Genomic DNA, 26,877 nt, shown 5'->3' on the forward strand with positions numbered 1-26,877 from the left:
ACACGCGGCTCTGCTCCGAACACCTCGTACACGCGCGGCTCCGCTCACCTCGTACACACGCGGCTCCGCTCCGTACACCTCGTACACACGCGGCTCTGCTCCGTACACCTCGTACACACGCGGCTCTGCTCCGTACACCTCGTACACACGCGGCTCTGCTCCGTACACCCCGTACACACGCGGCTCTGCTCCGTACACCTCGTACACACGCGGCTCTGCTCCGTACACCTCGTACACACGCGGCTCTGCTACATCCACACTGTAAACCCCTCCTGACCCCACACATAAACTTCAGCTCATCCAGCACCATGACAACCAACACAGCAGAGTCCTGCATCCACTGAGGCCACTGATCATGTGACCCCTGACTCCTCCCCTCCTGTGACCTCATCACAGCTCCTGTGCGCACAGAGCAGCCATATATGTGGTGGCGGCTCTGCAGGTGGAGGTATGTGGAGACCCCCCATTACTGGGCGCAGGGGGCATTAACCCCTTCAGCACGGAGACTCTTTTGGGGTCTTGTGTTGCCCCTTTATAAGAATCATAAGGTTTTTGTTCTGTTTCCTGTAATAGATACATACGACCCAACTATGGAGACAGGAAGGAGGAAACGTATTGTTCTCATAGTACAGGACCCCTTTACTGCCCCACAGTGTAATGCCCCCATTATGTCCCTTATGCAGGATGTATGATGCCCCCACACAGTGTAATGCCCCCATTATGCCCCTTATGCAGGATGTATGATGCCCCCACACAGTGTAATGCCCCCATTATGCCTCTTATGCAGGATGTATGATGCCCCCATTATGCCTCTTATGCAGGATGTATGATGCCCCCACACAGTGTAATGCCCCCATTATGCCCCTTATGCAGGATATATAATGCCCCCACACAGTGTAATGCCCCCATTATGCCCCTTATGCAGTATGATGCCCCCATACAGTGTAATGCCCCCATTATGCCCCTTATGCAGTATGTATGATGCCCCACACACAGTGTAATACCCCATTATGCCCCTTATACAGTATGTAGGATGCCCCCACACAGTGTAATGCCCCCATTATGCCCCTTATGCAGTATGTAGGATGCCCCCACACAGTGTAATGCCCCCATTATGCCCCTTATGCAGTATGCATGATGCCCCCACACAGTGTAATGCCCCCATTATGCCCCTTATGCAGGATGTATGATGCCCCACACAGTGTAATGCCCCCATTATGCCCCTTATGTAGTATGTATGATACCCCCACACAGTGTAATGCCCCCATTATGCCCCTTATGCAGTATGTATGATGCCCCACACAGTGTAATGCCCCCATTATGCCCCTTATGCAGTATGTATGATGCCCCACACAGTGTAATGTCCCATTATGCCCCTTATGCAGTATGTATGATGCCCCACACAGTGTAGTTTCCTCATTATACCCTTTATGCAGTATGTATGATGCCCCCATTATGCCCCTTATGCAGTATGTATGATGCCCCCACACAGTGTAATGCCCCCATTATGCCCCTTATGTAGTATGTATGATACCCCCACACAGTGTAATGCCCCTTATGCAGGATGTATGATGCCCCCACACAATGTAATGCCCCTTATGCAGTATGTATGATGCCCCCACAGTATAATGCCCCCATTATGCCCCTTATGCAGTATGTATGATGCCCCACACAGTGTAATGTCCCCATTATGCCCCTTATGCAGTATGTATGATGCCCCACACAGTGTAGTGTCCTCATTATGCCCCTTATGCAGTATGTATGATGCCCCCTCACAGTGTAATGCCCCCATTATGCCCCTTATGCAGGATATATGATGCCCCCACACAGTGTAATGCCCCCATTATGCCCCTTATGCTGAATGTATGATGCCCCCACACAGTGTTATGCCCCTTATGCAGTATGTATGATGCCCCCACACAGTGTAATGCCCCCATTATGCCCCCTATGCAGTATGTTTTATGCCCCCACACAGTGTAATGCCCCCATTATGCTCCTTATGCAGTATGTGTGATGCCCCCACACAGTGTAATGCCCTCATTATTCCCCTTATGCAGGATGTATGATGCCCCCATTATGCCCCTTATGCAGTATGCATGATGCCTCCACACAGTGTAATGCCACATTATGCCCCTTATGCAGTATGTATGATGCCTCCACACTGTGTAATGCCCCCATTATGCCCCTTATGCAGGATGTATGATGCCTCCACACTGTGTAATGCCCCCATTATGCCCCTTATGCAGTATGTATGACGCCCCCACACATTGTAATGCCCCCATTATGCCCCTTATGCAGTATGTATGATGCCCCCACACAGTGTAATGCCCCCATTATGCTCCATATGCAGGATGTATAATGCCCCCTTTATGCCCTTTGTGCAGTATGTATGATGCCCACACACAGTGTAATGCCCCTATTGTGCTCCTTATGCAGTATGTATGATGTCCCCATTATGTCCCTTATGCAGTATGTATGATGTCCCCACACAGTGTAATGCCCCCATTATGCCCCTTATGCTGTATGTATGATGCCTCCACACTGTGTAATGCCTCATTATGCCCCTTATGCAGTAAGTATGATGCCCCCACACAGTGTTATTCCCCCATTGTGCCCCTTATGCAGTATGTATGATGCCCCCATTATGCCCCTTATGCAGTATGTATGATGCCCCCTTTATGCCCCTTAGGCAGTATGTATGATGCCCCCCACACAGTGTAATCCCCCCATTATGCCCCTTATGCAGGATGTTTGATGCCCCCACACTGTGTAATGCCCCTATTATGCCCCTTATGCAGGATGTATGATGCCCCACACAGTGTAATGCCCCCATTATGCCCCTGATGCAGTATGTATGATGCCCCCACACAGTGTTCTGCCCCCATTATGCCCCTTATGCAGTATGTATGATGCCCCCACACAGTGTTATGCCCCCATTATGCCCCTTAGGCAGTATGTATGATGCCCCCACAGTGTAATGCCCCCATTATTCCCCTTATACAGGATGTATGCTGTCCCCCACACAGTTTAATGCCCCCATTATGCCCCTTATGCAGTATGTATGATGCCCCCACACAGTGCAATGCCCCCATTATACCCCTTATGCAGTATAAGAAAACACTTCGGCCAACATAAAAATGATCACGAGTAGGGGGTGTGGAGGAACCACAACTCACACCCCATAGTCGTGAAAAGAAAATTGCTTAACTCAAAAGATAGATGTAAAAACACAAGAGCAACTGAGTATATAGCATATAAAAAGAACCTTTATTAGTAAAGATAAAAGTGTACAGTATTATCATACCAATGAATGAATAAATACAAGGGAGGTAGTACAGAGCGACGGGGGCATGTAGCAGCTAGTCATAGTTATACAAAAGAAAAGAGTATAAAAAATAAAAAGAAAGAAAGGAGGAGCAGTCCGAGATCACATGTGCAGGCAATGGCAAGGGAGGGGATGCATCTATGACAAGGTCTCGAAAAAGAAGTAATAATGGACATGTGTCCCATTATTCGCCCACGTCGGGGCAGAATAAATAGAGACCATAGTTCGTGATGCACTGACCCATCCGAGCCACAAGGGGGCACTAGATAAAATAGTATAAAGTAGATACAAAGAAGAGGGAAGGGGAGGGAAAAGAAAACAGGGCAGCCCAAGAACATCATATGCATAAATAAACAGAGAGGGAGAGGCCTCTATAAAGAAAAAACATACATAAGATGGCAATGGATGTAAGTCCCATTATTCGCCCAAATGAGGGCATGGTGAATGAAGACTAAAATAAAAAGATACACTCACCAATCAAAGCCACTGGAGGCCACTAAGAAAGGGGTCAGGGAGCACAGCAGAGGCAGCCCAAGATAAGACCAAACGAGCCTCGACGCACGTTTCGCAGAGAAGCTTTATCAAGAGGCAGTATGTATGATGCCCCACACAGTGTAATGCCCCGATTATGCCCCTTATGCAGGATGTATGCTGTCACCCACACAGTTTAATGCCCCCATTATGCCCCTTAGTCAGTATGTATGATGCCCCCATTATGCCCCTTATACAGGATGTATGCTGTCCCCCACACAGTTTAATGCCCCCATTATGCCCCTCATGCAGTATGTATGATGCCCCCACACAGTGCAATGCCCCCATTATGTAACGCGTCTGGGAGGTGGAAAGCACACAGATAGATAGGAATCTGGCAGGTAACTGGCAGGTATCTGGTAAAGGGACCTGAGGGCTGAAGCAGAGTTGAGAGGCTTTGCAACAACATTGCTCGGGCACCTCCATTTTGGAGGAGGTGCCTTATATATGGTGAGATCCTCCGGCCATTGGCCGGGGACTCCTTAGGACGGCGCGCGCGGCCCCTTTAAGAGAGGGGGAGCGCGCGCGCGCCCTAAGCACAGTGGCCGGGAAGCAGCGCGCGCTGCCAGCAGAGCGGGAGGAAGACGCCGGGCACGGAGCGGAGAGGAACGGCGTCCCTGCCTAGCAGGAGGCAGGGACGCCGACGCTACAGTACCCCCCCTTTAGGCCCCCCCTTTTTTAGGCCAGAGAGAAATTTTATCAAGGATGAGAGGGGCATGGATGTTCTCCCGGGGCTCCCACGTTCTCTCCTCAGGACCAAACTCCTTCCAATCCACAAGAAAAAAGATCTTTCCTCTTACCCTTTTGGTGGCCAGAATGTTCTCTACCTCAAACTCGTTTTCAGCGGAAACCGGAGCAGGAGGCGTACCTGTAGACTTGGAAAAAGAGTTAAGTACCACGGGTTTGAGTAGAGATACATGGAAGGAGTTAGGAATCCGCATGTTGGCCGGGAGTTTCAATTTATAGGCCACCGGGTTAATTTGTTTTATAACCTCCAGTGGGCCGATGAACCGAGGCCCTAACTTGTAGGAAGGAATCTTGAGCTGGACATATTTGGACGAGAGCCAGACTTTATCTCCAGGACGGAATTGTGGTGGATCCAGACGTCTTTTGTCAGCCTGTTTTTTCATCCGCTCGGATGACCGAAGAAGTGCGGATCGGGTACTCTCCCAAATGGTGGAGATTCCGCAGCCGGATTGTCCACCGAGGTGGAGACGGGAAACAGGATCTGAGGATTCTGACCGAAGACTACAAAAAGCGGTGATTTGGAGGAAGATTCGCTCTCGTGATTATTGTAAGAAAATTCGGCCCACGGTAAAAGATCCACCCAGTCGGAATGGTGAGCATTTACAAAGTGCCGGAGGAAACTGGTTAAAATGTGGTTGATCCGCTCTACTTGGCCATTGGACTGTGGGTGATAGGCAGAAGAAAAGTCCAAGGTGACCCCCAGCAATTTACACATGGCTCGCCAAAAGCGAGAGGTGAATTGGACCCCTCGGTCGGATACAATGTGGAGAGGAAGACCATGAAGACGGAAAACATGATGGATAAAGTCTTTAGCTAACTCTGATGCAGACGGGAGACCCGGCAGAGGAATGAAGTGAGCCATCTTGGAAAAGCGGTCAGCGACCACCCAAATGACCGTACAACCGGCAGAGACAGGGAGATCCGTTATAAAGTCCATAGCTATATGCTGCCACAGGGCAGCAGGTACAGAAAGAGGAAGAAGGCGACCGGCTGGCAGGTGTCTCGGAACCTTGTTACGGGCGCAGGTCACACAGGCTGAAACAAAGTTTATTACGTCCTTGTGCAGGGTAGGCCACCAGTAATGCCGGGTAATAAGCTGGAGGGTCTTTTTCTGACCAGCGTGGCCAGCTAGCTTAGACGAGTGACCCCAGTGTAGGACCTTCTCACGATCAGGTACTGTTACGAACGTCTTACCGGGAGGAAGACGATTTAGATTTACTGGGGCCACCTGCATTATTCTGGTGGGGTCGATGATGTGCTTAGGCTCCTCCTCTAGGTCAGAGACCAGAAAGGATCGGGATAAGGCATCAGCTTTAATGTTTTTGTCTGCCGGGCGAAAATGAAGAATGAAATCAAAGCGGGCAAAAAACAAGGACCACCGGGCTTGGCGCGGGTTAAGTCTCTGTGCGCTCTGGAGGTAAGCCAAGTTCTTGTGGTCCGTGTAAATTATTACCGGGTGAAGAGCCCCCTCAAGCAGGTAACGCCACTCCTCCAGTGCCAGCTTAATGGCCAATAATTCTCGGTCTCCTATAGAATAATTGCACTCAGAAGAGGAGAAGAGTTTGGAGAAGAAGCCGCAGGTTACCATTCTTCCGGAAGACGACTTTTGGGTAGGTACCGCTCCGGCTCCAGAGGAGGAAGCGTCAACTTCTAGGAAGAATTGTTTGTTGCTGTCCGGACGATGCAGCATCGGGGCGGAGGAGAAAGCCTGTTTTAAGGAAAGAAAGGCTTCCTCTGCTTCTTGCGGCCATTCTCTGGGATTAGCGCCCTTACGGGTGAGCGCAGAGATAGGGGCAGTCCGGGAAGAGAAGTGCGGTATGAAGAGGCGGTAGTAGTTGGCGAAGCCCAGGAACCGCTGAATAGCCTTCAACCCCTCTGGTCGGGGCCACTTCTGGATGGCAGACAGTTTCTCAGGATCCATTCGTAGGCCGGTCTGAGAGATTATGTAGCCCAGAAACGGAAGTGAGGTTTGCTCAAAGAGGCACTTCTCATATTTAGCGTAGAGGTGGTTCTGCCTGAGCCTGAGCAGGACCTGACGAACGTCCCTCCGGTGAGTGGGGAGATCCGGAGAGAAGACCAAGATGTCGTCCAGGTACACCACCACGCAGGAGTAGAGAAGGTCACGGAAGATGTCATTGACCAACTCTTGAAAGACGGCGGGAGCGTTACAGAGACCGAAGGGCATTACAAGGTACTCATAGTGGCCGTCCTGGGTGTTGAATGCCGTCTTCCGCTCATCCCCCTGACGGATACGGACCAGGTTATACGCCCCACGGAGGTCCAGTTTGGTGAAGATTCTAGCCCCCCTCAGACGGTCAAATAATTCAGGAATGAGCGGAAGGGGGTATTTATTTTTCACTGTGATCTGGTTAAGGCCTCTATAGTCTATACAAGGACGGAGTGAGCCGTCCTTCTTTTTGACGAAGAAGAAGCCTGTTCCCGCCGGGGAGGTAGATTTCCGGATAAATCCCCGGGCCAGATTCTCCTCAATATATTCAGACATGGACCGGGTCTCAGCAGCGGACAAAGGGTAAATACGCCCACGGGGAGGAGTAGCGCCGGTTATCAGGTCGATTGGGCAGTCATATGGTCTATGAGGGGGTAATGTCTCTGCTTCTTTTTTTATTAAAGACATCCGCATAAGACCAATAGGGAACCGGTAGACCGGGTAGATTGGCTGGGGTAGGAGAAGGACGGGCAGGATGAACGGGAACTAAACAAGTCTTATGGCAGTCCTGTCCCCAGCGAAGGACTTCTCCGGTCTGCCAATCAAGCACGGGTGCATGTTTCTGGAGCCAAGGTAGGCCTAGGAAGAGGGCGTGAGAGAGTCCAGGCAGAACATGGAAGAAGATGCTCTCAGAGTGTAGCATTCCCACCTGTAGAGTTAGAGATTCGGTGATGAGTTGGATGGGATGTGGTAAGAGACCCCATCCACGGCGGCGACCGATAAGGGTACAGCCAGAGGTTTGGTGGGAATGCGGTATTTTTCTACCAGGGATTGAGAAATGAGGTTTCCAGCAGCTCCAGAGTCAAGTTGAGCCAGTTCAAAATAACGGTTCTCTCCGCAGATGATAGAGACCGACAGCATCAGAGATGGAGAGGGTTTACTTTTGTCTAGGGCGACCTATCTGAGCGATCCTAGGCGTGAACGGATCCGGTGCTCCTTACTGCCACAGTAGAAGCAGCTCCCCTCGGCACGGCGTAATTCTTGACGGTTTTTGACCATCTTGGTCTGGTCGACCTGCATAGGCTCAGGTGAGTGCGCCTGGGGAGTAACGGAGGAAGTGACGGGTCTCTGGAAGGTAGGGGTAAGGCGTGGAAACCTCCTCTCACGGGTGACCTCTTTGGTGCCCTCCTGGAACCGGATGTCAATCCGGGTGGCAAGTGTTATTAAATCGTCGAGAGTGGTAGGAATGTCCCGACCGGCGAGTTCATCTTTAATACAGCCGGACAGACCCTCCCAGAAGACGGACACCAGGGCGTCGTTATCCCAGGCAAGCTCTGAAGCAAGGGTACGGAACCGTATGGCATATTGGCCCACGGTGAGACCTCCTTGACGGAGGCGTAGCAGAGATGAGGCGGATGAAGTCTTCCGTCCTGGTTCGTCGAAGACTTTCCGGAAAGCCGTGAGAAAGGCTGGCAGGTTGGACACCAGGGGGTCTCCTCTCTCCCATAGAGGATTTAGCCAAGCCAGTGCCTCCCCTGTGAGATGGGACCTGATGAAGTCTACCTTGGCTCGGTCGGTGGAAAACTGGTGTGCCAACAGTTCAAAATGCAGAGTGCACTGGTTAATGAAGCCCCGTGCCTGGATGGGATCTCCGCCAAAACGAGGCGAGGCGGGGACCGGGGAGAGATGCCATGGTATTGATGGGCAGCAGCGGAGCCGGGGTAGTAAGTGTGCGAGTGGAGGCAGCTCCCGATGAGGCAGTCAGTGTGTCCAGGCGGGAGTTAACACTACGCAGGTGACTCAGGATGGACTCCTGTTGGGACCTCTGACGGGAAAGTTCATCACATAGGTCCGAGAGCGAGGGAGCTTGGGTGCCACCGGGTTCCATGGCCCGAGCAAACTGTAACGGGTCTGGGAGGTGGAACCTCTGAGCAACTATACAAAGGGGCAGTCCTTGTAAGGAAGCGGGTGGCTCCCAGGGAAGGCGAGCAGGTAGTCACGGCAAGTGACAGGGACAGTCTCTGGGTAGAAGGGCAGGAGGTCACGTCAAGTGACGGGGACAGTCTCTAGACAGGCGGGTGGTCACGGCAAGTGACAGCAGGGAAAGAGTCTCTAGACAGGCAGGTGGTCACAGCTAGTGACAGCAGGATAGGAGTCTCTAGGCAAGCGGGTGGTCACGGAAAACTGCAGGATCTTCGGAGTCAAAACGAAATGTGAAATAACTAAAGTTTCATAATTTTGATAATGATGGGACCCATATTTTTAGTGACCGGGTCAGCTAGGGAACGATATGGATATTTTCCTGTCTCTGTAAGCCCCTCTGGGGGGCTGTGGTGCAAAAGTCCCAAAATAACAGATCGCAGCTATACCGTGTGAGGTCTCTGGAGAAAGGTAAAATCATAACGGAAAAAATTGTATCACTTTCAGGTCTCTATGATCAACCGACGATAAGTTATCACAAAAATCAGATATCTAATAAAGATATGAAGGCTGGAGACCAGCCCCCATGATGTCATCCAAGGGGTGTGTGGGCAGGTCTTTCCCTTCAGCAGCATAAAATAATCTGCTGAGGTTAGAGTAGTATTCATTGCGGGAGTATATATTTATTATAGCAACAGATTCTGCTGAGTGTCTCCCCTCCACCTATATTGAATCATCTCAGTGATCGTTATAGTAAGTCTTCTTTAATCCTGTTTATTTTGTGTAACTGCTTATGTGTTGTATTGTCCCCTTTTGTAAAATCTTGGATATTTTTCATAACACTGCCTCCCTTTTGGTTTAAATATAAAATTTAATAGTGCTGTTTCTTTTGTGCTGTAATTGTTCCCTCCCACGAAGCCATACGCTACCAGAACGCAGGTGTCCCCCCAGGCCTGTATTATATTTCAAATCTGGAGGGTGGTGGCAGCGAATAATATTAATTGGGCTATTGTGAAGCTGACAGTGACCGTACAGGGGCTTATACACATATTCCATGCGTTGGAATCCGGAGATGTGATGCCATACGCTCACTGGTCGCTTGCCGATACCTATGTAGCCCCCACTCCCTGACGAAATCCGGACAGAGTGACGGCAACGGTGAGATATTGTGTGATCTCCCCGGTGTCGTCGCTGCTGAACCCTGACAAATTGGTGGGAAGCGGTGGGATATTACAGAACATCAGTGGCTGGATTGAGCAATCATTCCTGTCACTGAAAACTTGCACGGTTCTTGCGAGAATACTGTGCAGATTTTTAAGAAATAAGAGTCAGTGTTTTAATATTTTTTTATTTGTGACATTACTGTACGTATAGCAGTTGCATCCCCTCCCCTTCTCTTGTTTTTCTTTAACTTTTATTTGGCAATGATGGCTACACGTGAAGAGACCTGGTATCACCAGCAGTCAAAGGAGACTCTCACTGCTCTCTGTGAGCTGAGACAGATTGACCCCACGGGCAAAGCCAGGCACCAAATGATTGCTGAACTGTTGCAAGGTGCTGCAGAGCTCGGATGATGGGGTGGCCAGCCAAGACTCGGATAGTGCTGCTGCAGGGTTCCCACCTGTGATTGCCAGCCAGACCCGCAGCCAGGGTAGTGTGGACCCCCACCTGCAGATGGCCTTGGAGCTGCTCACCGCAGACAATCGTGATGGACAACTGCAGCTGGTTCTGAAATTCCAGGAGCGAGCAGACCAACGAGCCCAAGCTGACTGAGAGGCTGCTGAGCAACAGGCCCAAGCTGACCGAGAGGCTGCTGAGCTACAGGCTTAGGCTGAGAGAGCTGAGCGACAGGCCCAAGCTGATCGAGACGCTGCTGAGCGACAGGCTGAGGCTGAGAGAGCTGAGCGACAGGCCCAAGCTGACCGAGAGGCTGCTGAGCGACAGGCCCAAGCTGAACGAGAAGCTGTTGAGCGAAAGTGGCAAGATGAGCAGCGCTACCAGCTGGAGTTAGCCCGAATCCAGCTGCCGAAATCCACCGCATCGGGCAATGAGACCGGCAACACGAACTGCTTTAAACCCCGTCCGGAGCATTTTCCTGTAATGGAAAAGGACGGGGACTTGAACACATTTCTCCGAGGATTTGAAAAAGCCTGCAGACAGTACCAGCTGCCTGAAGCCCAGTGGGCCAGGTATTTAACCCCAGGGCGCCAAGGAAAAGCTCTGGAGGTGTTTGCTTCTCTAATTCGAAAACAAGATTGAGACTGAGGCCGTCAAGCAGGCTGGGATAAAAAAAGTACCAGCTGACTCTGGAGGTTTACTGGAAAAAGTTCAGAGCCCTCCAACGTGGAACACATGACAGCTACAGTGACGTGGTGGATGGGCTCAGGACCAACTTTGAGCAGTGGGTCCAAGGACTGTCATTTACCACCTTCGAGGACCTGAAGGATCTGATGGCGAACGACCAGTTTGTTCTTCTTTGCCCAGTGCAAATTCGACAGTTTGAGCTTGACCGGGAGCCAAAGGAGGCTGCCAAAGCCGCCCAGATCACAGATGCCTATAAGGCCAACCGCACACCAGAGGTGCGGAAGTCAGCCGCCGCCAGCTGGAAAGGGGGTAAGCCCTCAACCACCCCCAGTGTTCCAGCCAGCTGGCCCTCAGCGGGTTCTGCCCCATCTTCCAGCACCTGGCCTGCATTTGACTCCCATAAGTGTTATGTTTGTGACCAAACGGGTCACACAAGCCTTGTCTGCCCGGAGAGGCAGAAGATGAACACCACACCTGAGGCCCCAGGACCTACTGCAGCCATTCTTTTTGTGAGTGGGGCGGTTGGCAGCGCCCGGGAAAACTTAAAACCTGTTACTGTGGACAACACCGTTACTGTTGACCTTAAGAACACTGGCGCAGAATGTACCATCATCCACCCTTAGTTCGTGTTACCAGAGGAACTCATTGCTGGGAAGACCCTGACTGTCACCGGGTTTGGGGGTGTTTGCCGATAGCCCGAGTTTTTCTGGACTTGGGTGCGGGGAGGGGGTTAAGGGAAGTGGGGGTGTTGGAGATTCTCCCCACTAATGTGCTATTGGGAACTGATCTGGGACGGTTGATTGCCCGATACATCCCTGACCACCCTCCCAGATCTGATATGTCATGTATTGCCACTGTCAATAATGTCAATTGACGGTAATGACAATAATGTCAATTTCATGCATAATAAAAATGTATGTTGTGTTAAAGGGAATTCAGCCACCTCACCCTGTGGGGTGATGCTGCTGAGGATCCCCTAAAGCGAGCCAGCATAAGTGCTATAGGCAAGGGGAGCAGGCACGGACACACCAGGAAGCAGGTTATCCCGTGCGGGTGACCAGTGTCACTCCAGATAGTGACATGGTCAATGGTAGCTGTCCCTTGACTAGCACAGCTCCAGAGGTGATGAGCAGGGATGGGGAGAAATATGGGGATCATAGGGAAAGTGGTTCCGTGCCGCTGACCAGTGTCACGACGGACTGTGACATGGCCGGTCGTAGCTGCCCCCTAGTGAGCATGGCTCCCAAGGTAAAAATGATGGCAGGAAGGGTAGAGCCCACAACTGGGCAAGGTAAAAGAAAGGTGTGTCCCCCTGTCTGTCAGGAGTATGGGAGGAAGGTACCCATAGCCTGTTAGAGGTGGGGGAAAATGTACCCCGAACCAGTCAGGGTGATCGGAAAGCTGGATCTCCATTCGGTCAGAGTGGGGGGCAAGTTGGGTCAACGGCATTTGGGCAGTATACGCCATGGTTGAGACACGCCATTAGCGAGACACATGTACAGTATACATTGAGATCAAACCGGAGACATCTCCTTTTGTATCATTGAGATGGTTAAACCCAATGTGAGAGGAGGTGATCACAATAGATGTATCCTCAAAAAAGAAAGTCAGTGGATTTCCAAACTGGATTCACTGGCCCCTAAGGGACTCAATGAGCAAATTTCTTATGCCTATTTTGAGTGAATACAGCCCCATTCTGGATTACATTTTTGGATTGTATACTCTACCCATTGCTACTCAGTTCCCTGTGAATGAGGTTCACATATTGTTGTACTTCATCGAGATATCTGAGCTTCTATATCAGAATTATTTCTTATCAATTATTCCACTTATACTATTTTGTAATTAACAAGTGTGGTGATCCTTATGTATCTCGAATTGTGCAATAGAGGTCAAATTTGACCATTTAGGAATATACTGTGGGCCATCACCCCATATCTTATGTAGTGATAAAGTAGATCTACATGCCTATTGCATGATGGGAGGATGTGCAATACTTGTTTTTAGTCTCCCATGACGCTGATCTCAGAGACAGAAAATCCTATGTTGGTGGTATGCAATCCAAAACCATTATGCGATCCGGCGTGGAACGCATGCTTCCGGACATGAGCATTCGCAGATAGGAGACCGTGATGCACTCCGGCATGGAACGCACATGTCCGGGCACGTTTGAGCTTTCTTCCAGCCTGTTGTTTTGTGCTGAATTGTGGAGAGTACCTGAGAATTTATTTTTGTTCCATCTGTCTTTAGTTGATCCCACTGATGCATCAGATAAGTCCTCAGAGAATTATAATTAGAGGAACCCATGGACACATTAGGATTTGTGAAGCTGACCTCCGCTCTCCTCTATTTCCTTTGAATTTATTGTGTGACTTGTATTTCAGAACAGTAGCTCTTGGTTTGTTTCATTTCCATGTGTAAATTGAATTTGACTCGTTGTCTTTGATATCTCTTTCAAACTTAGTTTTTTTGATGTCGGAGATCCATCCTCCAGACTTTGTAAATTCTTTTACATATTTTGTTTGAGTTTTGTATTCAAAAAGGCTTCTACACTTGGCAGAAAACTTTCACCTAGTTTTTTTAAGAAATAAATATCAAACGCAATGCGACTTGGTTATCCTTGGTTAGTTTTTTTTTTAATTTAGATTGTGAGCCCCAATGAGGACAGTGATGATAATGTATTTAAAGCGCTGCGGAATATGTTAGCGCTGTATAAAAATAAAGAATATATCTATAATATAATCGTACAAGCGTCCCTCTGTCTGAATCCTCTATAGACTGCGCAAGCGCGAAACGCCTGCACAGTCTGGCTCTTACAGGTAAGAGGAGTGTGTAGGCACTGAACACATACCGTGATCTCCGGCGCCATACTTACCTGACCGGGAGGAGCGTTGCCACAGCGCCTCTCTTCTCGCCGGAGACTGGGGCAGTAGTGAAGGCGTCGGAATCGGCGCATGTGCATAGCGCTATCAGGTGCCATTTTACTGAAGACACCTTTGCAGTGTGTCTTCAGCAAAATGGCACCGGACAGCACGGTATGGGCACGTGCGTACTCCGGCGCCACACTCCTCCCCCGGCAGAACAGGACACCACAGCGCTGGAGCATAGGGAAGAAAGGTGAGTTTGTGTTTTGTTTTTTTTTTTGTATGTGTGCAGCATGAAAGGGATGAGGGAGCCACACATACTAGGATTGGGGGGTGAGGAGGCCATGCATACCAGGATTGGGGGTGAGGGGGCCACGCATACCAGGATTGGGGAGTGAGGAGGCCACGCATACCAGGATTGGGGGGTGAGGAGGCCACGCATACCAGGATTGGGGGGTGAGGGGACCACGCATACCAGGATTGGGGGGTGAGGGGACCACGCATACCAGGATTGGGGGGTGAGGGGACCACGCATACCAGGATTGGGAGGTGAGGGGACCATGCATACCAGGATTGGGAGGTGAGGGGACCACGCATACCAGGATTAGGGGATGAGGGGTGCCGTGCATACCAGCATTGGGGATGAGGGGTGCCGTGCATACCAGCATTGGGGATGAGGGGTGCCATGCATACCAGCATTGGGGATGAGGGGTGCCATGTATACCAGGATGAGGGGTACCATGCATACCAGAATAGGGATGAGGGGCACCATGCATACCAGAATAGGAATATGTGGTGCCATGTATACCAGGATAGGGATGAGGAGCCTTACATACCCGGATTGGGGATGAGGGAGCCATGCATACCAGGTTGAGGGATGGGGTGCAATGCATACCAGGATGAGGGGTACCATACATACCAGGATAGGGATGAGGAGTGCCATGCATACCAGGTTTGGGGATGAGGAAGTCATGCATACCGGGTTTGGGGATGAGGAAGCCATGCATACCAGGATTGGGATGAGGAGCCATACATACCAGGATTAGGGATGAGGGAGCCATGCATACCACGATTGGGATGAGGAGTGCCATGTATGCCAGATTTTGAATGAGGGGTGCCATGCATACCAGGATTGGGGATGAGGGGTGCCATGCATACCAGGTTCGGGGATGAGGGGTGCCATGCATACCAGGATTGGGGGTGAGGGGTATCATGCATACCAGGATGAGCAATGGGGTGCCATACATACCAGGTTTGGGGATGAGGGGTGTCATGCATACCAGGATTGGGGATGAGGGGTGCCATGCATACCAGGATTGGGGGTGAGGGGTGCCATGCATACCAGGATTGGGGGTGAGGGGTGCCATGCATACCAGGATTGGGGGTGAGGGGTGCCATGCATACCAGGATTGGGGATGAGGGGTGCCATGCATACCAGGATTGGGGATGAGGGGTGCCATGCATACCAGGATTGGGGATGAGGGGTGCCATGCATACCAGGATTGGGGATGAGGGGTGCCATGCATACCAGGATGAGAGATTGGGTGCCATACATACCAGGATTGGGATGAGGGGTGCCATGCATACAGTACAGACCAAAAGTTTGGACACATCTCATTGAAAGATTTTCTGTATTTTCATGACTATGAAAATTGTACATTCACACTGAAGGCATCAAAACTATGAATTAACACGTGGAATTATATACTTAACAAAAAAGTGTGAAACAACTGAAAATATGTCTGATATTCTAGGTTCTTCAAAGTAGCCACCTTTTGCTTTGATGACTGCTTTGCACACTCTTGGCATTCTCTTGATGAGCTTGAAGACATAGTCACCGGAAATGGTTTTCACTTCACTGTCAGGTTTAATAAGTGAGATTTCTTGCCTTATAAATGGGGTTGGGACCATCAGTTGTGTTGTGCAGAAGTCAGGTGGATACACAGCTGATAGTCCTACTGAATAAACTGTTAGAATTTGTATTATGGCAGGAAAAAAGCAGCTAAGTAAAGAAAAATGAGTGGCCATCATTACTTTAAGAAATGAAGGTCTGTCAATGTGAAAAATTGGGAAAACTTTGAAAGTGTCCCCAAGTGCAGTTGCAAAAACCATCAATATCTACAAAGAAACTGGCTCACATAAGGACCGCCCCAGGAAAGGAAGACAAAGAGTCACCTCTGCTTCTGAGGATAAGTTTATCCGAGTAACTAGCCTTAGAAATCGCAGTTTAACAGCAGCTCAGATTAGAGACCAGGTCAATGCCACACAGAGTTCTAGCAGCAGACACATCGCTTCAACAACTGTTAAGAGGAGACTTTGTGCAGCAGGCCTTCATGGTAAAATAGCTGCTAGGAAACCACTGCTAAGGACAGGCAACAAGCAGAAGAGACTTGTTTGGGCTAAAGAACACAAGGAATGGACATTAGACCAGTGGAAATCTGTGCTTTGGTCTGATGAGTCCAAATTTGAGATCTTTGGTTCCAACCACCGTGTCTTTGTGCGACGCAGAAAAGGTGAACGGATGGACTCTACATGCCTGGTTCCCACCGTGAAGTATGGAGGAGGAGGTGTGATGGTGTGAGGATGCTTTGCTGGTGACACTGTTGGGGATTTATCCAAAATTGAAGACCTACTGAACCAGCATGACTACCACAGCATCTTGCAGCGGCACGCTATTCCATCCGGTTTGCGTTTAGTTGGACCATCATTTATTTTTCAACAGGACAATGACCCCAAACACACCTCCAGGCTGTGTAACGGCTATTTGACCAAGAAGGAGAGTGATGGGGTGCTACGCCAGATGACCTGGCCTCCACAGTCACCAGACCTGAACCCAATCGAGATGGTTTGGGGTGAGCTGGACCGCAGAGTGAAGGCAAAAGGGCCAACAAGTACTAAGCATCTCTGGGAACTCCTTCAAGATTGTTGGAAGACCATTTCCGGTGACTACCTCTTGAAGCTCATCAAGAGAATGCCAAGAGTGTGCAAAGCAGTCATCAAAGCAAAAGGTGGCTACTTTGAAGAACCTAGAATATAAGACATATTTTCAGTTGTTTCACACTTTTTTGTTAAGTATATAATTCCACATGTGTTAATTCATAGTTTTGATGCCTTCAATGTGAATGTACAATTTTTATAGTCATGAAAATACAGAAAAATCTTTAAATGAGAAGGTGTGTCCAAACTTTTGGTCTGTACTGTACCAGGATTGGGGGTGAGGAGAGCCATGCATACCAGGATTGGGGGTGAGGGGTGCCATACATACCAGGATTGGGGGTGAGGGGTGCCATGCATAGCTGGATTGGGGGTGAGGGGTGCCATGCATAGCCGGATTGGGGGTGAGGGGTGCCATGATACCCGGATTGGGGGTGAGGGGTGCCATGCATACCCGGATTGGGGGTGAGGGGTGCCATGCATAGCTGGATTGGGGGTGAGGGGTGCCATGCATAGCCGGATTGGGAGTGAGGGGTGCCATGCATAGCCGGATTGGGAGTGAGGGGTGCCATGCATACCCGGATTGGGGGTGAGGGGTGCCATGCATACCAGGATTGGGATGGGGGCAGCACAAATACCAGGATAGGGGCAGCACTATACCAGCATGGGAGACCATATACCAATAAAAATGCTCGCCACCCGGGCGTAGAACGGGTTCAATAGCTAGTATATATATAAATGTGGAGATACACCCTGTAAAGCATGCAACTATGTTAATAAAACCGACACATTTGAAGAAAACCTAACTGGACAACAATTTGCAATACACAATTTCATCAGTTGTAACACTATAGCGGTCATCTATTTAATAGATTGTATAGAGAGTTAACTACAATATGTGGGATGGACGTCAGATCCGCTATAAACATGTATTAGAAGACATTTATCTGACGCAATCCATACCACAGCATTAAACCTGTCTGTGGTTTCAAGACGCTTTTCACAAAAACATAAAGGGGATATCAGATCCTTCAGATATTAGGAATAGAAAAGGTTTATAAATTATTAAGAGGTGGAGATGTGAAAAGAAAAATCTTAAATAGAAAGTCATATTGGATATTTAAATTACACACTAGAGCCCCACAGGGAATGAACATCAGACAGGATTAATATTACAGTACAATTAATTGTATTTGCTTTTGATTTCCAGTGATTTTATTGAATGTCTCATGCATGAGTTGTATTTGTGTATTATCTTTTTCTTCCATACAATACAGGGTTAAATTGTCTGAGAAGTGCTCAGTAATCAATGGACACCCAGGAAAGGGAAGGATATAAAAGTATCACGGAGACTCACATGTTGTAAATCAGGAATAAGCATTGGTTTGGTATGTGGGCACTTGGTGGTATGCCATCACAACAGTTTTTATGAATTCACAATAAATGTGAGGTTTTAACAATATAGACAATGCTGGAGAATCCAGCTCTCCTCATTTCTCTACTTGAACCTTGAAATGTCCCTGACCAGGGCGGCTCCATGCGGTGATCGTCAGATAAGATACATTGAATAAACAGTGAGCTGACCTCCCTCTCCATTTTCCCATTATATGCATGTTTTCTCTATAGTGATGAATATTTATTTTTGCTAAAACTGTGATATTTTCACTTTCAAACTTTTTTAAACCTTTTTTATAAACCTTTTTAAACAACTCCCATTAGTGCGATCATACAACACAGAAGCCTCTGATCGCTCCGCTGATGCACTGTACTACTGTAGTGCCGTGTACTATCACTGCCTGTTAGTGTAATACTAACTGCCCCATAAACATGAGATAAGTGTTGACTGAACGGTCATTTGGCAGACGGCTATCTCTCTCGACTCCCCCATACACACAAATATTCCAGCTTTCCTGTGATCTGTATGAGAGAGTCTTCTCCAGACTTCTCTAGCGGAGGATTATCTACAGGAAGAACAAACATTTTAGCCTCCGAAATTCAGGATCCCAGATCCTTCTCTGCCCTGACATTATCTGCCAGGAGGCCCCCAAATACATTATATAGTTGACCAAACCCCCTGAAATCAGTGCTTTCATACAGCTTTAGTCTAATGTGTCTGGGGCCATTAAAAGATAACTTATTGAATGCTTCCTTTGGCCCGGCCTAATAGACTGTCGTACATTGCAGGCCCAGACACCATTATTAGGCATTAGTATTGTAGGAACTAGGCAGCCCCATACTATTGAGCACTTGGGGGAGGAAGGGCATTCAGCCGAACTCTGTCAAACCTTCTTAGATGCCATGTTTGCTTTTTGCAGTAGCAAGTGGTTAAACTGCCAGGGATTTTATGGCAGCCGCAACTGTGCCAGCCTTGCAGTGTACATCTATGTTCTGGTGCCCAAAAGAGTTCATATAAGAACAAACACAAGTGTTTAACATGTTAAAAAATGACAATGTGTCTTCTGCTTTTTGCATGTTGTTGTTGTTTTTTTACAAGAATTGTTGGGGCCAATTTTCTTTTTAAACATTTTAATATCTGCTTTTTTTTCTGGGGTTTTTTCTTGTAATATAGGAAAGCCTAAGGCCAGAAGTAAACCCCATAATACACTGTACATGTAGACTTTAATATCAAATCATTTCTGTCTGCGGTGTTTGTGCAAACTAAACAGCTTTTATAAAAGCCTCAAACTTCTGTGTGTGAATCAGACATGAGATCTAACTTGATAAAAGATTACAGTCTGGGGAAGACGGGAAACATTTATATAGACGGCCAGTGGTGCAGTAGTCAGTGACGGACTCTGGCCAAATATGGTTTTAGAGACGTAGTAGAAGATGTTTCCTCATCACGAAGTAGTTAGTTCTCATGTCACTTGTAATGAATATCTCCTGCAGTATTGCTAATGCCAATTCCAGTGTCGGAAAATGAGACGAGAATTAGCGTTATGGAAGGTGAGTGTCAGGAACTCACAAAGAGACGACACCGGGGAGATCACACAATCTCTCACCGTTGCCGTCACTCTGTCGGGCTATGTGTATACGCCCCCGTACGGTCACTGTCAGCTTCACGATAACAAAATTATTATTATTTGCTGCCACCACCGTCCAGATTTGAAATATAATACAGGCCTGGTCGGACGCCTGCGTTCTGGCAGCGTATATAGCTTCTGGGGAGGGAACGATTGCAGAGCAAAAGAAACAGGACTATTACATTTTATATTTAATCCAAAAGGAAGGCAGTGTTATGAAAAATATACAAGGATTTTACAAAGCGGAGAATACAGTACAGAATATACAGTTACACAATATAAACAGGATTAAAGAAGACAATTCCATTTAGCTGGAGGGGGGCACCCCACTTATTGATTTGACTGTTATTGAACAAGATCCGTTTATTATAGTCTCTATACCCCCTTGGCAATGAATATTCATCCATCCTCCGTGGATTCTTTTATGCCTAAGGGGAGACATGCCCACACAGCAACTAGGATGACATTGTGTGGGCTGGTCTCCAGCCTCCATATTTTTATTGGAATATCTGTTTTTTGCGATAACTTATTGTTTGTTGATTGCAGAAGCCCGGAAGTAATACTGTTTTTTCCGTTATGAATTTACCTTCATTTAGAGACCACACATGACATAGTTTCAGTATGTTATTTTGTTATTTTTACACCCCAGCTACCCGCAGTTGCTCACAGCTACGAACAAATAAGCATATTATTCCTTGGCTGACCCTGCCACTAAAAATATGGGTCCCATTATTAGCGGAGTTATGGAACTTCCAATATTCCTTATTTTGTATTAGCTCCAGACATCTTGGAGTTTGTGTTAAATCCCTTTAAAGCCTAAGTCAGTTTTCCTTCAATCTCTGCCCCTGCTGAAAGGTGTCAATCTATCCCAAGTCTGTGCTAAGAGGAGATGCATTCGTATGTTAAGTGGGTCAGTAGCACCTTTTGTGCTGCATTTGTCTACAAGTGACTTCTGCTGTGTGTGTTTAATTGCGTGGAAACAGTTAGTCCAAATGGTGGATAAGGGGGGAGGGGTTTGGGAGAAATAGTTAATATTTTCTCAATATTTCCCTGACATTGAGTCTGAGAAACGTATTCAGCTGCAGACTCCAAGGAAGAAGTTGCTTGTTATCTATGGCCTAAGATATATAGGTTTTATTACTAGATGTAAAGAAGAAAACTAAATACTGTAAAATAATAAATATCCTCATATGTTTTCCCTTATTATCTCCAGTAATTGTATTATTACACAGGATTTTTATGATGTTACATGAGCTCATCTTCTCATTCAGATTCCTACAATATCAGATCCTCTCAGTGAAGATCTTCTATATAAGAGAATTTTCCTGATTTATCCATCAAGGATGGATATGGACAGAGACAAGATGGCAGAGAGGATATTCCACCTCACCCTAGAGATCCTCTTCCGGCTTACTGGAGAGGTGAGAGATTCTGATGACGTCACATTACATCATTCTTATCTATGGGAATAACAGATGGACAGAACTGGAGAGGTGAGGACTCTGGAAATGTCTGTAGTGAGATTTATTAATGTGTCTCTCCATAACCAGAGATTAATCACGGGGCCTCCACCTCACCCCCTGATACATGAGGACATCAATGACCAGATCCTAGAACTCGCCTACAAGATGATTGAGCTTCTGACTGGAGAGGTGACACTGCTGGGAATGCTGGGACATTTTACAGTAACACTATGAAGGGATCGGGGGGATGACTGTATCACTGTAATTGTCAGGTTCCTATACGGTGTCAGGATTTCGCTGTCTATTTCTCCATGGAGGAGTGGGAGTATTTAGAAGGACACAAAGATCTGTACAAAGACGTCATGATGGAGGTTCCCCAGCCCCTCACATCACCAGGTAATAGACAGGACTAAAAACACACGGACTATAATTATCTGTATGTAAAGAATGAATTCAGTCCCTGTATGTGTTTCCTCCAGATCTATCCAGTAAGAGGACAACACCAGAGAGATGTCCCCGTCCTCTTCTTCCACAGGACTGTAAACAAGAAGATCCCAATGTTCCTCAGGATCATCAGGTAGATGGAGAGAAGGTGTCATGAGATCTCCCCTATGATGTGTAGACGGCTGTGAAGGTCTTGTGCTCAGTCTTGTTTTATCCACCAGTATTATATGTTTTATATTTGTGTAATGAGAACGGTGGAGATGGCAGGATTAGAGCCGATCATAGATGTGACTTCTCCATCTGTCTGTGACTTTTACAATATTTGTTTCAGGGTGAAGATCTGACCCATATTAATACTATAGAGACATATGTGAGGGGTGATGAGTGGTGTAAAGAGGAGATTCCTACATATGACTACCCAGGTGAGTAGTAACCACTAAATGCAGAGAAGTGACAGATTCTTCTCAGTCACTGGCTGTGGTGGCTTTATCAGTGGTGTAGACCGGCTGTATCACAATCGTGTGATCACCATTTTGCCGCTAGATCACAACATTCTCCTCCGTCCGAAAATGTTCAATTTACTTTGGGAAATTGTGAAAGCCCTTTTCTATAGAACTTACAACCTGGAGGATCCACCTACCCCCTGGGATTAGAAGATGCTGACCGTTACCTGCCCAGATCTGTAAATTACAAAGCCAAATGACAGCGTACGTAGAATGTGCTGACAAGTGAGAAAATCACTTGAAGAAAAATATTATGATGGGCCTGTAAGAGAAAGTGGAGGGTAATGATGCTGTTGGCTTCCTAGATCCCTGATATCTTATTGGATGAATCTCCCTTCTCTCCCTTCTGTGCTGCTGAATGTGCTCATATGGTCCCTACAAGACCAGGTCCAGTCTTTCTGGCCAAACTTCACTTTTATGATCGACAACATTAAATGTGCAGTGAGACCAAGTGTGAATTTCTGTACAATAACAGCAGAGTTTCCCTTTATCCTGACTTTTCAATTTCTTTTAAAACCAACTAACTTCAAACAGGATTGTGATAAACTATACAGAAAACATTTCACCTGTGCCACGATATATCTCTAAGCTGTGCGTGGCTGATGGCTGTAATATACATTTATTCACGTCTGCAGGAGATGTGTTGGCTCCAGCCCTGGTTTCATGGATTCACGCCACGTCATAAATTCCATTATGTTTTCAATCCTAAGGAATTCAGATTACTGCACAATCTCTCCTGAAATGAGGGCGCTAATACTTTCTCTACTCTCCTGGTCAGGACTCATAGTTGCTCCAAAGCTCCACCATAAATGAGTGCGACTCCAGTTTAGTGTTGGATTTCTCCCCTCATACATACGTTGTTGTTGGAGATGTTACATGTTTTAATATTCTTTTTTTTTTTTTTTTTTTTTTTTTACAGGTTCACTCTCTATGATAGTTTCATTGTGGTGGGATCGGCCGGCCTCACTTATGTGACTCTGTAACTCCCTGATAGTCTTTCAAAAAGATCTCCATTTCCTCTTCCAAATGCTCGAGATCTAAATTTAAGACTCCTCATCTCTGCAGTATTATAAAAAAAAGTTCTCTTTAAATGTCTAATATTTCTTCTTGAAACTCATCTGACAGAATATATTGTCCCTTACGATAGTTTAGATTGCCAAGAGCCACCGAGCCCCATACTCTAATTACCCCAGAGAGGTTTCACCACTAGTTACTCATTTATTACTGATGGAGACTGTTGAGTTTGATCATTTCAGTAGATGTTTTATTGTGTATAGTCAGTTTTTGACTTCAGTAATCCTCTGATTTAACCCCTTCCCGCAGACAGTTTTGTGTTTCTAAACCGGCCCCATTTTTCAAATCACTTTATGTGGTGATAACCGTTTAACCCCTCTACATGGATCTGGACTTACACAGAGACCCCTAGGCTTGGGCCACGGTGTTACCTGCTGTTCTGTGGAGTGAGATGGGAAGAAGAATAGTCAGGTAGCCGGGTCAGAACCAGGAGGTCAAAGAAAATACAAAATCAGAAGACACAAGAGTAATCAGTAAACGGGCCGGGGTCACAACAGGAAACAAATACACAAGCCGGGAGCTGAGCACAGAGGTCTGAACCATTTTATTGCCCAAAACATAGTGTCCAGATTGTGCTCCAGGAGACACACACCGTAAATTAAGTGGGTCCTTCTCACTATAGTAATGTCAAATACATGGATGCTGAATGTGGTTTGGGCGCACTGCAAGGCGCAGAAGCGAGGGGGAGATCTGACTTTGGGAGAGTGGATATTGCTGGATTGGTTTATGGAAGCCATGTTGCTTTTCAAAAGCCTTTGAGCCACTAATAATGTGGAAACCTCTGTTTTTCCACTGACAGATGACGGACCTGAGTGGGGACTTGTTTTTTGTGAAATGAGTAGAAGTTTTTATTGGTATTATTTTCGCCTACATAACATTGGTGGCTTTTTATTCCATATTTGGGAGGGAGAATGAACAAACAGTTGGACACCACGCTCTACTGGTTCATTATATGAGGTTTTCTATTAGATGGTCATTGTCCTGGTGAATAATTTAATTTTTTTTATATAACTTGCCTTTTTTACAGACAGTTTAAGCAGAAATGTTCAAAAATATAAAATTCATTGATTTTTTTATTAAAAAATAATAATTGTTTTTCTTCTTGGCAGATGACTGTACCAGGAGATCAGAGGAACAGCTGACATCTTCAATTTTTAAATCAGATGATTTTGAGATCACACAGGATACAGTTGAAGTGAATTATATTACTCCAGATAAACCATCAACCCTTCACAGCAAAGATCTGTCATCTGATCCTTTGATACACGTCCTTTGTTCTGATTCATTACCGACTACTAAGGAAAATCAAGGTCACAAAATGAGCATTAAAAAGCAAATTGCTCCTAAAGCAAAGAAGCCATTTTCACATTCACAATATACAAATAGTTTTCCCCTCAAAAAGTATTTCCTTAAACATCAAAAAATTCACACAGCAGAGAATAGATTTTCTTGTTCCAAGTGTGGGAAATGTTTTAATCAGAAATCAAATCTTGTTAGACAACAGGGAACTCACACAGGAGAGAAGCCATTTTCCTGTTCAGAATGTGGGAAATATTTTACAAAGAAATCAACTCTTATCGTACATCAGAGAACTCACACAGGGGAGAAGCCTTTTTCATGTTCAGAATGTGGGAAATGTTTTACAGTGAAATCAACTCTTATCAAACATCAGAGAACTCACACAGGTGAGAAGCTTTTTTCATGTTCAGAATGTGGAAAGTGTTTTACAGTGAAATCAACTCTTATCGCACATCAGAGAACTCACACAGGGGAGAAGCCTTTTTCATGTTCAGAATGTGGGAAATGTTTTACAATGAAATCAACTCTTATCGCACATCAGAGAACTCACACAGGGGAGAAGCCTTTTTCATGTTCAGAATGTGGGAAATGTTTTATCCAGAAAGCGCATCTTGATAGCCACAGGAGAACCCACATAGGGGAGAATGCTGCAACCTCACCCAACTAGTCTCTGTACAGACTAAAAAGGCCCTAGCTGCACAACTAAAAATGCCACCACGGACCTAACTCCCTAATAGGCCGTTGAGGAGTTTCTCGTACCTCCTGAGGAACCACAGGGGAGGCTGCAACACACTGTCAACAAGGGGAAAGGAAAGTATGAAGTAAAATATGAAAACCCTGAATGAGAAAAAAAAACATTCATATAGGGCAAAGAAGGCAAGCTAACCAAAAATAAAAGGAACAAGTATAATCTCCCACAATATACAAATAGTTTTCCCCTCAAAAAGTATTTTCTTAAACATTAAAAAATTCACACAGCAGAGAATAGATTTTCTTGTTCCAAGTGTTGGAGATGTTTTAATCAGAAATCAGATCTTGTTAGGCACCAGAGAACTCATACAGGAGAGAAGCCATTTTCCTGTTCAGAATATGGGAAATGTTTTACAGAGAAATCAAATCTTATCAAATATCAGAGAACTCTCACAAGTGAGAAGCCATTTTCATGTTCAGAATGTGGGAAATGTTTTAACCAGAAATCAGATTTTGTTAAGCACCAGAGAACCCACACAGAGGAGATGCCTTTTTCATGTTCAGATTGTGGGAAATGTTTTGTACAGAAATAACATCTTAATAAACATAAGAGATTTCACACAGGGGGAAATACTTTTTTCATATTCAAAATGTGGGAAATGTTTTAACCAGAAAGCGCATCTTGATAGCCACCAGAGAACCCACATAGGGGAGAATTCCGCAACTACACCCAACTTGTCTCTGTACCAACTAAAAAGGCTCTAGCTGCACAACTAAAAATGCCACCATGGACCTAACTCCTAAATAGGCCGTTGAGGAGTTTCTCATGCCTCCTGAGGAACCAGAGGGGAGGCCGCAACACACTGTCAACAAGGGGAAAGGAAAGTATGAAGTATTATACGAAAAACCTGAATGAGAAACAAAAACACATTCATATAGGGCAAAGAAGGCAAGCTAAGGAGAAGCAAAAATAAAAGGAACAAGTATAATCTCCCAGAAACCTAACATTGTTAGAATTAAAAGGTACTGTGAGGGAAAGCAAACTGCCCGGGAGGATAGTTTCACCTTTGTAGGGAAACTTACAACATTCATCCTCACCAACTGTAAATGTAAACCTGTCCGTTTATAATGACCAGGACAAGATACTCACATCAGGACCACAAGATCCCAGGGACTTTCAGCTGCATCACATCTAATGTAGTGTACTTAATTATATGAGAAAGCAAGCAAAGATGTCTCCAGCAGGACCAGGGTTGTATGTATCTTGTTAAAACTTCACTTTTAATTTCAAATTGTAAAAGCCAAGGATGAGTTACAGAATGAGCAATGTAGCGGCTCTTAGGTACAGCACATTCCAACGCGTTTCGGCTAAACCTTATTCATGGAATAATGTGAGAACTAAGCCTACTAGCTGAAGTTAAATAAAAAACACTTCTTGGTGATTGCTTCAGGTGTTGGACCACAGCCCAGAGGAGAATTAACCCATTATTGGCAGCTAAAATTAACTACAGCAAAAAAGCACAAAAACTACATAAAATTGGACATGAGAGAGAATGGAATACAAAATTAGTGGAAATACAAAATGAGTG

At 46.5% G+C, this 26,877-nt stretch overlaps 1 pseudogene; it reads left to right on the plus strand.

Moving 5' to 3' along the window:
• Positions 1–363: 363 nt before the first annotated feature.
• LOC141182902 (uncharacterized) lies at positions 364–26,877 on the plus strand (annotated as a pseudogene).

This window comes from Phyllobates terribilis, unplaced genomic scaffold (genome assembly GCF_046119375.1).
Source record: "Phyllobates terribilis strain yellow unplaced genomic scaffold, ASM4611937v1 Scaffold_36__1_contigs__length_13169755, whole genome shotgun sequence".
NCBI lineage: Eukaryota > Metazoa > Chordata > Amphibia > Anura > Dendrobatidae > Phyllobates > Phyllobates terribilis.